The sequence below is a fragment of the Orycteropus afer genome, unplaced genomic scaffold (assembly GCF_000298275.1).
Source record: "Orycteropus afer afer isolate SDZICR_OR568_19922 unplaced genomic scaffold, OryAfe1.0 scaffold00010, whole genome shotgun sequence".
Taxonomy (NCBI): domain Eukaryota; kingdom Metazoa; phylum Chordata; class Mammalia; order Tubulidentata; family Orycteropodidae; genus Orycteropus; species Orycteropus afer.
The window spans coordinates 2,025,068-2,038,597 of NW_006921597.1; the positions used below are offsets into that span (position 1 = coordinate 2,025,068).

The window sequence follows — 13,530 nt, forward strand, 5'->3', positions numbered from 1 at the left end:
GGGTTTGAACCACCAGCCTTCTGGTTAGCAGTCAAATGCCTTAGGCACTATGCTACCAGAGCTCCTATGATGATACTGCTATTGTTGTTGTTGTTGTTATGTGCCCTCGAGTTGGACCCGGCTCATAGTGACCCCTCCTTGGGTTTCCGAGGCAGTATCACTACGGAGGTAGATTGTCCCATCTTCCTTCTGAGGAGTGGCTGGTGGGTTTGAACCGCCAGCCTTCTGGTTAGCAGTCAAGTGCCTTAGGCACTATGCTATCAGAGTTCCCATGATGAAACTAAGATGGCCTATTTCATGGTTCCTGGAAAAAGTAACATGGACAATATAAACAATGTGCCTGGAACGTTATAGGTGCTCAATTAGCTGTAGCTATAATTCTATTATTTTAAAGCCAGACAAAATTCTTCTTTCTTTTAAGTACCTGACATCAAAGAGATTTTCATATATGTATACATGTTACAAGGATGTGAAAGTTCCCAATACATTCTCTGAATGAGGTAACAGAGAGATATTCTCTGACTCAGATACTGGAGATCAAAGATGTTTTACATGTTCTCCATATACACTTTGCATTACAAGGATGAGAATGTTATACATTTATTCTGTGAGTGAGAAAACAATGTACTGTTTATCGCTTAAAAGTACATGAAGTCAAAAGAGTTTAACATGTTACTGTATTCAAGTTTGTGTTACAGGGATGGGAAAATTCCTAATACATTCTTTAAATGGGAAAACTATGTACTGTTTTTCCTTATACAAATACGTGAATTCAAAGGTGTTTTACATGTTACAAACTTACACTTTTTCTTTCTTCTTTTTTTTCTTTCTTTTAACTTTTTATTATAATTGGTGAAATTTTACAAAGCAGACTCATTTTACATTCAATAGTTCATATACACATTTTGTTTTATAATACTTGTTACATTCCCTGCACAGACAAAATATGTACAAATTGGCTACTTCTCATCACATTTACCACTGATACCCTGGCCATTCACTCCTGCCTAGACAATCACAGTAGCTTCCTATCTATGTCCCCTTTCCTTCCATCTCTGCCCCCATTTTGTCTGCTTCCTCAAAGCAGCAGGTAGAGTGACTTTTTAGAACGTAAACTAAATCATGTCACTTTCATGCTTAAAATCCTCCAATGTTTTTCTATCTCAATCAGAATAGAATCCAAAGATCTTACCTAGGCCTTCAAAGTCATTGGGATTTAACCTCTAACTACTTCTCTGCTATTAGTTCCCATCATTCTTCCTCTTTGCTCATCCAATGCCAGAAGGCTACTTTCTGTTTTTGAACTACACCAATCACTCTGCTACCTTAGGGACTTGTACTGCTATTTCCTCTGTCAGGAACAATTTTACCCATATATTCTCATGGTCCATTTCCTATTTTCATTGAAATATTTCCTGAATTGTTTCCTCTGCAGGGATACTGTCCTGACAATTCTATCTAAAATATAAGTTTCATCATCGTGTATCTCTTTTTCTAGTTTTATTTTTCTTTGTAGTACTTATACTATACCTGGCATGCATTTGTTTCTCTATCTGAGTCTGTTTGTAGTGTAAGTTCTATGAGGCCAGGTCCCAGTTTTGTTCACTATTCATCCCTAATACCTAGGACAGTGCCTGGCATCCAGTATATGTTCAGTAAATATGTGCTGAATGAATGAATGAATGAATCTATATTATTGAAATGATACTGGAATTCATTTTATTTCCTATGAGAAAATCTAGTTTAATTTTTTTTCTATTTTGCCTAATTATACCAAATTATTTTTCCTTACATTGCTCTCCTGATCTCCGTTAATCTTTACAGAAGAAAATGTTAGACATTTTAACACATTAGTTTCTATTTTTAAAACTATTCTTTTTGTTCAAAGAAAAAATAATAGAAATGTGTTAGAGGGCTTAGAACATAGATAGTAATTAAATACATAACAATAGCAGTGCAAAGGATCAGAGGGAGAATAAATGGAGAAATATTTTCTAATGTTCTTGCATTGTACATTAAAAAGGAAAATATTAACTCCAGATAGACTGTAATAAGTAAATAATGCATAATACAATACATAGAGTGAAAACTAAAACAACAAGGGGTATATCAATAGAGAAGATTAAATATTACAATAATAATATTTTTTTAAAAAAAGAAAAATTAGACAAGAGAAAAATTAAACAAGTTTTTAATCATATTTAGAAAATTTTTAATACTTCCCTCTCATTAAAAGTGATACAATATGGATACAAAAAAAATCAGTATGTATAGATAATATTTAAATACAAATAATTAGCTTAACATAATCGATATTTATGTTGTTATTTGCCGTCGAGTCGGCCCTGACTCATAGCGACCCCTCCTTGGGTTTCCCAGGCAGTATCAGTATGGAAGTAGGATTGCCCAACCTTCCTTCTGAGGAGTGGCTGGTGGGTTTGAACCACCAGCCTTCTGGTTAGCAGTCAAGTGCCTTAGGCACCATGCTACCAGATATTATAGAACATTGCAATTGACAATTGCAGAATAAACATTGTAGTTGAATGCACACAGAGCATTCTCTAAAATAGACTGTACAGTTGATCACAAAGCAAGTCTCAATAAATTTAAAGGGATTGAAATAAATAACAACAAAAAGATATTTGAAAATCCTCAAATATTGTGAAATTGAGTAAACATTTCTACAAAATCTAAGGGTCAACAAAGTCATAAGGGAAATATAAAATACTCTGAATGTAATGACAATGAAAACACATCACATCAAAAATTTGGAGTGCAACTAAAGCAGTGCTTAGAGGGAAATTTATACCTTTTAATGTCTATATCATTGTTGTTGTTATATGCCATCGAGTTGGACCTGATTCATAGCGACCCCTCCTTGGGTTTCTGAGGCAGTATCACTACAGAAGTAGATCGCCCCATCTTCCTTCCAAGGAGTGGCTGGTGGGTTTGAACCACCAGCCTTCTGGTTAGCAGTCAAGTGCCTTAGGCACTACGCTACCAGAGCTCCCATGTCTACATTCGGAGAAAAAAAAAATAAAGTTGACAATCTAGGCTTCCACCCTTAGATGTATTTGTAATTTCTTGGTTCAAAATAGAGGGTAAAATTAAACCCAAATAAAATGGAAGGAAAAATAATAAAGTACTTAAGTCAATAAAATAGAAAACAGACTATAACAGGAAATCCACAAAACCAAAAATTGGTTCTTTGAAAAGTTTAATAAGGTTGAAGCATCCCTAGAAAATTGATCAAGTAAATAAAAGAGTAAATGCAAATTACCAAAATCAAGAATGAAAAAGCAGCACAGCACATCCTACTAACATTAAATCGGTGATAAGAAAATGTCAAGAACAACTTTATTCCAATAAATCTGACAATTTACACAAAATGGACAAATTCCTTGAAAACCACAATTTTCCAAAACATAAGAAACTGACATAAAAAGAAATAGAAATTTGAATGATACTATATACATTAAAAGAAAATTAATTTGTAATTAAAAAGTTTTCCACAAAGAAACTCCAGGCCCAGATGGTGTCCCTAGTGAACTCTGCCAAACATTTTAAGAAGATAAAATATAATATTACAACAACTCTTCAGAGAACAGAAAAAGAGGTAACACTTTCCAACATGTTTGATAATGGCAGCACAATTCTGACACCAAAATGTGATAAGGCCATTATGAGAAGAAAATTACAAGCTAATATCCCTCATGAACAGAGACACTGAAATCTTGGACAAAATACTAGCAGATCAAATCAAGAGATATTTAAAGTGGATAGTACTCTATGAACAATTGTGGTTTATCACAGAAATGCAAGATAGTTTTAACATTTAAAAATTAATCATTGAGACAACTTACAGGATGGGAAGAAAAAAAATTAGTAACTATATAGCTGATAAGGGTCTAATATCTAGAATACATAAAGAATTCCTGAAACTCAACAACAAAAAGACAAACAGCCCAATTGGGAAATGGACAAAGAGCTTAGACAGACATTTTTTCCAAACAAAATAATCAATGTCCAACGAGCACATGAACAGAGGCTTAACATCATTAGTCTTTAGGGAAATGCAAATCAAAACCCCAAGGAGATACCACTACACACCCACTAGGATGGCTATTATCAGAAAAATGGAAAATATATATAGGTAAGTGTGTGGAGAAATTGAAACCTTCATGCTTTCTTAATGAGAATGTGAAATGGTGTAGTCACTGTACACAGCAGTCTGGCGGTTCCTCAAAAAAACTAAATATAGAGTTACTATATCACCCGCAAATTCTACTCCTATGTATATAACCAAAAGACTTAAAAGTAAGAACTCAAACAGGTGCTTTTCAGTCACCAAGGTCCACTGAAGTATTATTCACAATAGTCAAAGGTGAAAACAAACCAAGACTTCACAAACAGATGAATGGATAAACAAAATGCAATATATTTATACAATGGAATATTACTCAGCCATAAAGAAAAATGAAGTTCTGATACTTCATTGATGTGATGACATGGATGAACCTTGAAAACATTACGTTGAGTGAAGGAAATCAGACACTAAAGGACAGATACTGTGTGATTCCACTTATATGAAATATGTAGAATATGCAAATGCATAGAAACCCAAGTTTATCAGTGGTTACCAGGCTATGGGGTAAGGGGTAATGAGGAGTCATTCAGTAAGAAGTAATGCATTTCTGTTTTGGTTGATGAAAAACTCCTGGAAATTGATAAGTTATGATGGTTGTACAACATGATGAATATAATTAATGTCACTGAGATGTAACCTTAAAATGGTTAAAATGGTAAAATTTTTGTTATATACATTTTACTACAGTAATTTCAATTAATGTCACCCTCACATTAATAAAATAATGGAGAAAAAATGTGAACATTTGAATAAATGTATGAAAAGCATTTGGCAAAATCAATATCTATTCATAGTAGAAAAAATAAACATTCAATTAACTAAGGCAAAAAGGCCACTTTTTCAACCTGGAAAAGTATATCTAAAAAATACTTATTGTTTTGATCATACTTAATGGTGAAACTTGCTGTGTAACACATACAACAAAATCAGCAGATATTATTAAGGTTTAAAGATTATCTCAGGGCAATAGTTTCAGAGGTTCACACAGTCTCAATTACTTCAGAAAGTCTCAATTCCATGAAAATTTGAGAATCTCGTCTTCATTTTTCCCCTTTTGATAAGGATTTTTCTATAGAATCTTTGACCAAATTGTTCAGTAATGGTGGACAAGCACCATTCAGTTTTTCTGGTCTCATGGGGTTGGAGACAGTTAGCCATACATTCATTTTTGTCCTCCTTTTCCTCGCTGTCCTTCTTCCTTTGTTGGTCCAGGGGAATGTTGTTTGTTGTAGTTATGTGCCATGGAGACATCTCCAACTGACAGCGACCCTATGTACAACAGACCAAAATACTGCTAGGTCCTGTGCCAGCCTCATGATCCCTACTATACCTGAGCCCATCATCACTGCCATTGTGTCAATTCATCTTGTTGAGGACCTTCCCTTCTTTTGCTAACCTTCCACTTTACCAAGCATGATATCCTTCTCCAGGGAATGGTCTCTTCTGGACAACATGACCAAAGTAGGTGAGACAAATCTGGCCATTCTCGTTCCCAAGGAGATTTCCAGCTGTACTTCCTCCAGGACAGATTTGTTAGTTCCTTTAACACTCCACGGTGCTTTCAGCATTCTTCTCCAACATCACAACTCAAAATCATCAACTCTTCTTTGGTCTTCCTTATTCATTATCCAGTTCTCACATGCATATGAAGCGATTGAAAATACCATGGTTTGTGTTAGGCACACCTTAATCTTCAAGGAGGTATCTTTGTTCTTCAGCACTTGAAAGAGGTCTTTTCCAACTGATTTATGCAATATGTCTTGACTGCTGCTTCCATTGGAGCTGATTGTAGAACCAAGTAATATCAAGTCTTTGACAATTTTAATCTTTTCTCCATTTATCATGACACTTCTTATTGGTTCAGTTGTGAGGATTTTTGTTTTTGTTTTATATTCAGGTGTAATCTGTACTACAGACTGTAGACTTTAATCTTCATCAGTAAGTAGTAAGTGCTTCAAGTCATCCTTACTTTCAGCAAACAAAGTTGTGTCATCTGTGTATCTCAGGTTGTTAATGAGCCTTCTTCCAATCCTGATGCCATGTTCTTCTTCATATAGTCCAGCTTCTTGGATTATTAGCTCAGCACACAGGTTGAATAAGTATGGTGAAAGAATACAACCCTGATGCAGTTCCTTCCTGATTTTAAACCATGCAGTGCTTGTTCTGTTTGAATGACAGCCTCCTGGTCTATATACAGGTTCCTCATGAGTACAATTAAGTATTCTGGAATTCCCATTTTTCTCAATGTTATCCACAATTTGTTATGATCCACACAATTGGATGCCTTTACATAGTCAATAAAACACAAGTAAACATTTTTCTGGTATTATTTGCTTTCAGCCAAGGTCCATCTGCATGTGCTATGATATCCCTTCCTCCATGTCTCCTTCTGAATCCAGCTTGCACCTCTGGAAGTTGTCTGTCAATACACTGTAACAATCATTTTTAAATTATCTTCAGTAAGATTTTACTTGCAGGTGATATCAATGATATTTTTCAATAATTTCTACATTCTATGGGATCATTTCTTTCAAATGGGTACAAATATAGATCTCTTCCAGTCAGTTGGCCAGGTAACTGTCCTCCAAATCTCTTGGCATAGCATAATGAATGCCTCCAGCACGGCATCTGTTTGTTGAAACATCTCAATGGGTATTCCGTCAATTTATGGAGCCCTGTTTTTCACCAATTCCTTCAGTGCAGTTTCTACTTCTTCCTTCAATATCATTGGTTCTTGATCATATGTCACCTCCTGAAATGGATGATCATCTACCAATTCTTTTTGATATAGTAACTCTGTATTCCATCTGTCTTCTTTTGATGTTTCCTGCATTATTCAACATATAGCCCATGGAATCTTTCAATATTGCAATTCAAGCCTTAAATTTTTCCTCAGTTTTTTCAGCTTGAAAAATGACAAGCATGTACTTCTTTTTTAGCTTTGTAACTCCAGGTATTTGCACAGTTCATTATAATAATTGACATTGTCTTCTTGGGCTGCTCTTTGAAATCTTCTGCTGAGCACTATTATCTTGTCGATTCTTCCATTTTGCTTTAGCTACTTTCCGTTCAAGAGCAAGTTTCAGACATGCATTTTGGTCTTTTCTTCCTTTCTTATCTTTTTAATGACCTTTTGCTCTCTTCATGGACGATGTTCTTGATCTCATTCCACAATTGGTCACTGGTGTTCAACACATCAAATGTATTCTTTAGATGGTCTCTAAATTCAGGAGAGATATATTCAAGGTCATATTTTGGCTCTTGTTGACTTGTTCTAATTGTCTTCAACTTCAGCTTGCACTTGCATATGAGCAGTTGATAGTCTTTTCCACAATCAGTTCTTAGTCATGTTTTGGCTGAAGATATTGAGCTTCCTCATTGCCCCTTTCCATACTTAGTCAATCTGATTCCTGTGTACTCCATCTGGTGAAGTCCACATGCCTAGCCACTGTTTGTGTTGTTGAAAAAGGTATTTGAGATGAATAAGTCATTGGTCTTGCAAAATTCTATCATGTAATCTCCAGCATTATTTCTATCACCAAGGCCATATCTTCCCAAAACTGGTAATTCTTCTTTGTTTCCAACTTTTGCATTCCAATCACCAGTGATAATTAACATATCTTGATTGCATGTTCAGTCAGTTTCAGACTGCAGAAGTTGGTAAAAATCTTCAATTTTCTCATCTTTTGCTTTTGTGGTTGGTGCATAAACTTGAATAATAATGGTATTAATTGGCCTTCTTTGTAGGCATATGGATATTATCCTATCACTGACAGCATTGTACTTCAGGACATATCTTGAAACACCTTTTGTGATGATGAATGTCATGCCATTTTCTTCAATTTGTCATTCCTGACATAGTGGATCATATGATTGTCTGATTCAAAATGGCCAAAACAAGTCCATTGCAGTTCACTAATGATTAGATTATTGACCTTTATGTGTTCCATTTCATTTTTGACAAATTCCAATTTTCCTAGATTCATACCTCATACATTCCATGTTCCGATTATTAATGGATGTTTGCTGCTGTTTCTTCTCATCCTGAGATGTGCCACATCAGCAAATGGAGCTCTCAAAAGCTTTACTCTATCCACATCATTAAGTTCAGCCCAAGGCAGGAAGATGGTGTCTTACCTGTACCCCATACTTTAATTCCTTCTAGCATCTTAATGCCTGAAAAACTAGGTGCAGCAGTTTGAAGCGGTGATTCTGGTGCTCTAAACAGCTCAGTAAGTCAGAGAAGGCCAAACTCAGGGGAGTAGGAGAAGAAACTAGGGAGAGGCGGGGTAAACAGCTGGAAAGAATAAAAATAATTGAACCTGCCCTGAGGAGTGCCAACTGGCTAGTGAGATGAGGCATCAGAGGGCTCCCCGGGGCAGTGGAGAGAATGCACCAGAGGACCTGTGGCCACTCCAGCACCCACTTGTATCAGTAAATTTGGGGCCACTGCTAAGTAGAAGGGTGGGATTTCTGAAAAGTGGAGCAGAAACTCCTCTGGCTCTGGGCATTACTGAATTGGGAGTAGAGAGGGAAGTATGCCATAGGTGGACAGGCCCTGGGACAAACTCGAGGCACAGGTCAGGACAGCTATTTCAGGACAGCTTTTCAGCATGGAGTGGCCTGCAGTACAGGGCTTTTGCAGCTGTCTGAACCTGGCAGAAAGTGGTGGCCCCTTAAACATTGGGGTCTTTGCTGAACTTGAGCTGCAGGCCTGTGACTAACAGTATACTGTCATCATTCACAGCCTACTCAAAGCCCTGGAAATGGTAGTGGTGCCTTGGAGATTTTTTCTCTTTTCTTCCTCCTTTACTTGCCTCTCCCCTCCTTCATCCAATAGAAAAACCGCATTAAGCCACTATAACACCTGCCAGCTTGAATCCTGAACCCCCTTCACTATGAACAGAGACTGGCATCCACATTCCACACAGTGATTCCACCATCATAAAGAAAACTTCAGAGCAACCAAGCACACTTGAATTAATAACCCAAAAAATAAAATACACCAGCTCCACCTTTGGGAAAATACTAAATCATAAAATCAAGACAAAACCAATCAGTACATAACTAATAGTTAAAGACAACTTCAAAATGTCTAGGAAAAAAACAGGCAACCTCAAATTAAATATTTAAGGGGAAAAAAAAATCAGGATAAGACAATAGAAATAAAATCTAAAACAAAAATCTCTTTAAAGATGGAGGAAGGGGAGACAATAGAATTATCTGAGAAGGAATTCAGAAGGTATGTTTATAGTACTCTACAAGAGCTTAAGTAAGGAAACCCGAAACAGAACCAAGGAGAACACAGACAGTGGCCTGGAAGAACTCAGGAAGGCCATTTAAGAACAAAATAATAAGGTTAATACAATCACAACTCATACAAAAAGAGCAGTTAGAAAACCAGAAGATGAATACCAAAATTACAGAATTAAACAACACAGTGGAAGCACAAAAGAATAGGATAGAACTGGCTGAAGATGCTTTTCCCAACTAGAAGTTAAATCCCTTGACACCAGCCTATATGAAGAAAAATCAGAACAAAGATTTAAGAGAAATGAAGAGAATCTAGGAGTTATATGAGACAACATGAAAAGAAACAACATATGCCTCATTGGAATACCAGAACAAGAAGAGAAAAAAACATTGAGAAAATTGTAGAAACCTTACTAACAGAAAACTTCCCCACATCATGAAGGAAGAAAAGATATTTGTCCAAGAAGCTCACAGAACCCCATACAGGATAGATCCCAACAGAAAAACACCAAGGCATATCATAACCAAACTCTCCAAAACCAAAGACAAAGAAAGAATCTTGAGAGCTACCTGAGACAAAAGAAATATTACTTATAAAAAGCAAACAGTTAGGCTGAGCTCTGATTACTCAGCAGAAACCATGTAGACAAGAAGGCAATGGGAAGGCATATATAAAACACTGAAGGAAAAGAGCTTCCAACCAGGAATCCTATATACAGACAACCAAAATTTGCATCAAATATGAGGGTGAAATCAAAATATTCTCAGACAAACAGAAATTAAGGGATTTTGTGAAGACCAGACCAACCCTACAATAAATGCTTAAGGAAGTCCTTCCAATAGAGAACCCACAACAGAGAACAACAAAATCAAGACATGTGATATCAACACTAAAATCAAATCAGAAATAGATGCTCAAAATAAGACCATAAAACATTGTACACTAAAAAACAAGGAAGTCAATCTGCACACGACAACAGTAACTAACCAAATAGAGGGAATAAAAGTTCTAGGTACAAACTTCCAAATGGAGAGGAAAACAGGACAATGTCCTCATAGAACACACTGTTCCAAAAATATAGATACAAGAATTCACTCCAAGGTATCCACAGAAAAAATTAACAACTCCCCTAAACAGACCCAGAAGTAAGGAAAACATATGGATTTGGTAAGCACAAAACCAACAAAAAAAAAAAAGAGAGAGAGAGAGAAGAAACACTTGACAACAAAATTAACTCAGCACAGAAAAGTATATGGACCAAGGAAACTCCAACAGCACGACAAAAAAGCACAATAGAATGGCAGCTATCAATTCATACCTATCACTAATTACACTCAGTGTGAAAGGACTAAATGCATCAATCAAGAGAATGCAGACTAGATAAGAAAAGACCCATTGATATGCTGCCAACAAGAGACCCATCTTAGACACAAAGATAAAACCAAATTAAGAGTTAAGGGGTGGAAAAAAATATACCATGCCAATAGTAAGGGTGGAAAAAAATATACCATGCCAATAGTAACCAAAAGAGAACAGGGGTGGCAATATTGATTTCTGATAAAATAGACTTTAAGGTGAAAAACAACATAAGAGATAAAGAAGGTCACAATATGATGCTGAATGGGACAACTGGCCAAGAAGCTATTATGATAATAAATATCTATGCAACCAGTGAAAGTGCTCCAAAATATGTGAAGCAAATATTAATTGAATTGAAAGGGAAAATTGACAACTCTACAATAGTAGTAGTAGGCTTTAACACACCACTTTCAAAGAGGGACAGGTCAACAAGAAAAAAACTCAACAAAGATACAAAAGAACTCAACAATACAATCAGCCAACTAGACCTCATAGATATATACAGAGCATTCCAGTCAACAAAAGCACAATACACATTCTTCCTAGTGTGTATGGATTATTCCCCCAAATAGATCATATATTAGGACATAAAACAAGCCTCAATAAATTAAAAAACATTGAAGTACTTCAAAGCATCTTTTCGGAACATAATGCTATAAAATTAGAAATTAATAATAGGAAGATCAAAAAAAAAAAAAAACCATCAAACATGCAAAAGTTGAACAATACACTGCTCAAAAACTGCTTGGTAATAGAAGAAATGAAAAGTGAAATAAAATTCCTAGAAACAAATGAGAATGAAGATACATCTTACCAAAACCTATGAGACAAAATGAAAGCAGTACTCAGAGGTCAGTTTATAGCAATAAATGCATACATCAAAAAAGAGGAAAGAAACAAAATCAACACTCTAACTCAACAATGCCAACAATTAGAACAAGAACAACAAAAGAATCCTTCAGTATCTAGAAGTAAGAAAATAATAAAGATAAGAGCAAAAATAAATGAAACAGAGAACAAACAAAAAATAGAGAAAATCAACAAAGCAGGAAGCTGGTTCTTTGAAAAGATTAACAAAATTGACAAGCCATTGGCAAATCTAACAAAAGAAAAGAAAGAGAAGATATAAATTAGTAGAATAGTAAATGAAAAGGGTGTCATCACAACAGAACCAAGCGAAATAAGAAAGATGCTGACAGAATATTATGAAGAACTGTACTCCAACAGACTTGAGAACCTAGAAGAGATAGTCAAGTTTCTAGAAACACAAGACCTACCTAAACTATCCCACTCAAAGACAGAATACTTGAACAGACCCATAACAAAGGAAGAAATTGAACAGATCATAAAAAATTTCCCACAAGAAAAAGTCCTGGCTCTGATGCCTTCACTGGAGAATTTTACCAAATATTCAGGGAAGAGTTGACACGTATACTACTCAAGCTATTCCAGAGCATAGAAAAAGATGGAGCACTCCCAAGCTCATTTTATGAAGCAAGCATAACACTAACACTGAAACTAGGGAAAGACACCACTAAAAAGCAAAACTCAAGACCAATATCCCTATTGAACATAGATTCAAAAATCTTCAACAAAATCCTAGCCAACAAAATCCAACAACATACAAAAAAATAAATAAATAAATACATCCCGACAAAGTGGGACTCATACCTGGTACGTATGAATGGTTCAACATCAGAAAAACAGTCAATGTAATCCACCACATAAACAAAACAAAACAAAAGAACCATATGTTTGTATTAATCAGTGCAGAAAAGGCATTTGATAAAATCCAACACCTGTTCCTATTCAGAACTCAGCAAAATTGGAATAGAAAGGAGGAATTGCTTGCAATCTTTAGTCATTAGAGAGATGCAAATCAAAACAATGATGATATATCATCTCATCCCAGCAATAATAGCCAAATTCAACAGGCCAAAAAATTAACAAATGCTGGCAAGGTTGCAGAGAGATTGGAACTCTCATACACTGCTGGTGAGATTGTAAAATGGTACAACCATTGTTACAAACAGTATAGCATTTCCTTAAAAAACTGAAAATAGAAATACCATTTGACCCAGCAATCCCATTACTGGGAATATATCCTAAAGAGGTGAGAGACAGGACAAGAACAGACTTATGAACTATGTTCATCGCAGCACAATTCACTATAACAAAGAGATAGAAACAACCTAGATGCCATCAACAGATGAATGGATAACCAAATTATGGTACATTCACACAATGGAATACTGTGTTACATTAAAGAACAATGAAGGATACGTGAATCATCTCACAATATGGATGAGCCTTGAGGACATTATGTTGAGTGAAATAAGTCAATCGCAGAAGGACAAATATTGTATGAGCTCATTACTGTAAAAAGACAAGGAAGGGTTTCTTAAGGAAGGGAACTCACTTTGTAGGTTACCAGAGTAGAGCGGGAAGGGGAGAGAATACTTTTGGGCTAGGTGGGGGCCACATCTTTAGGTGGGTAATGGAAGGGATGGTATGGGAAAGTCTGTGACCACCATAATATTTGGGAAAGGGAAGACGCTGAATTGTGCATATAAGATATAGACGACAGAGGCTAATATCAGTATATCCACAATATTGCATTACCATTAACATCAAACACCAGGCTGCAGATAAACACATAAGTATCTGAGAAGATCAGATAGGGGTCAGTGAACAGGATTATACTCCAGACTAAGTATAGATTCAGCTGAGGCTAATCTTGCAGATACCAGTGATACAAAATACCCACAAT

The 13,530-nt window shown here is 35.8% G+C and overlaps 1 pseudogene; it reads right to left on the minus strand.

Moving 5' to 3' along the window:
* Positions 1–13,530, minus strand: part of LOC103204928 — a 32,169-nt pseudogene that overhangs the window by 1,161 nt on the left and 17,478 nt on the right.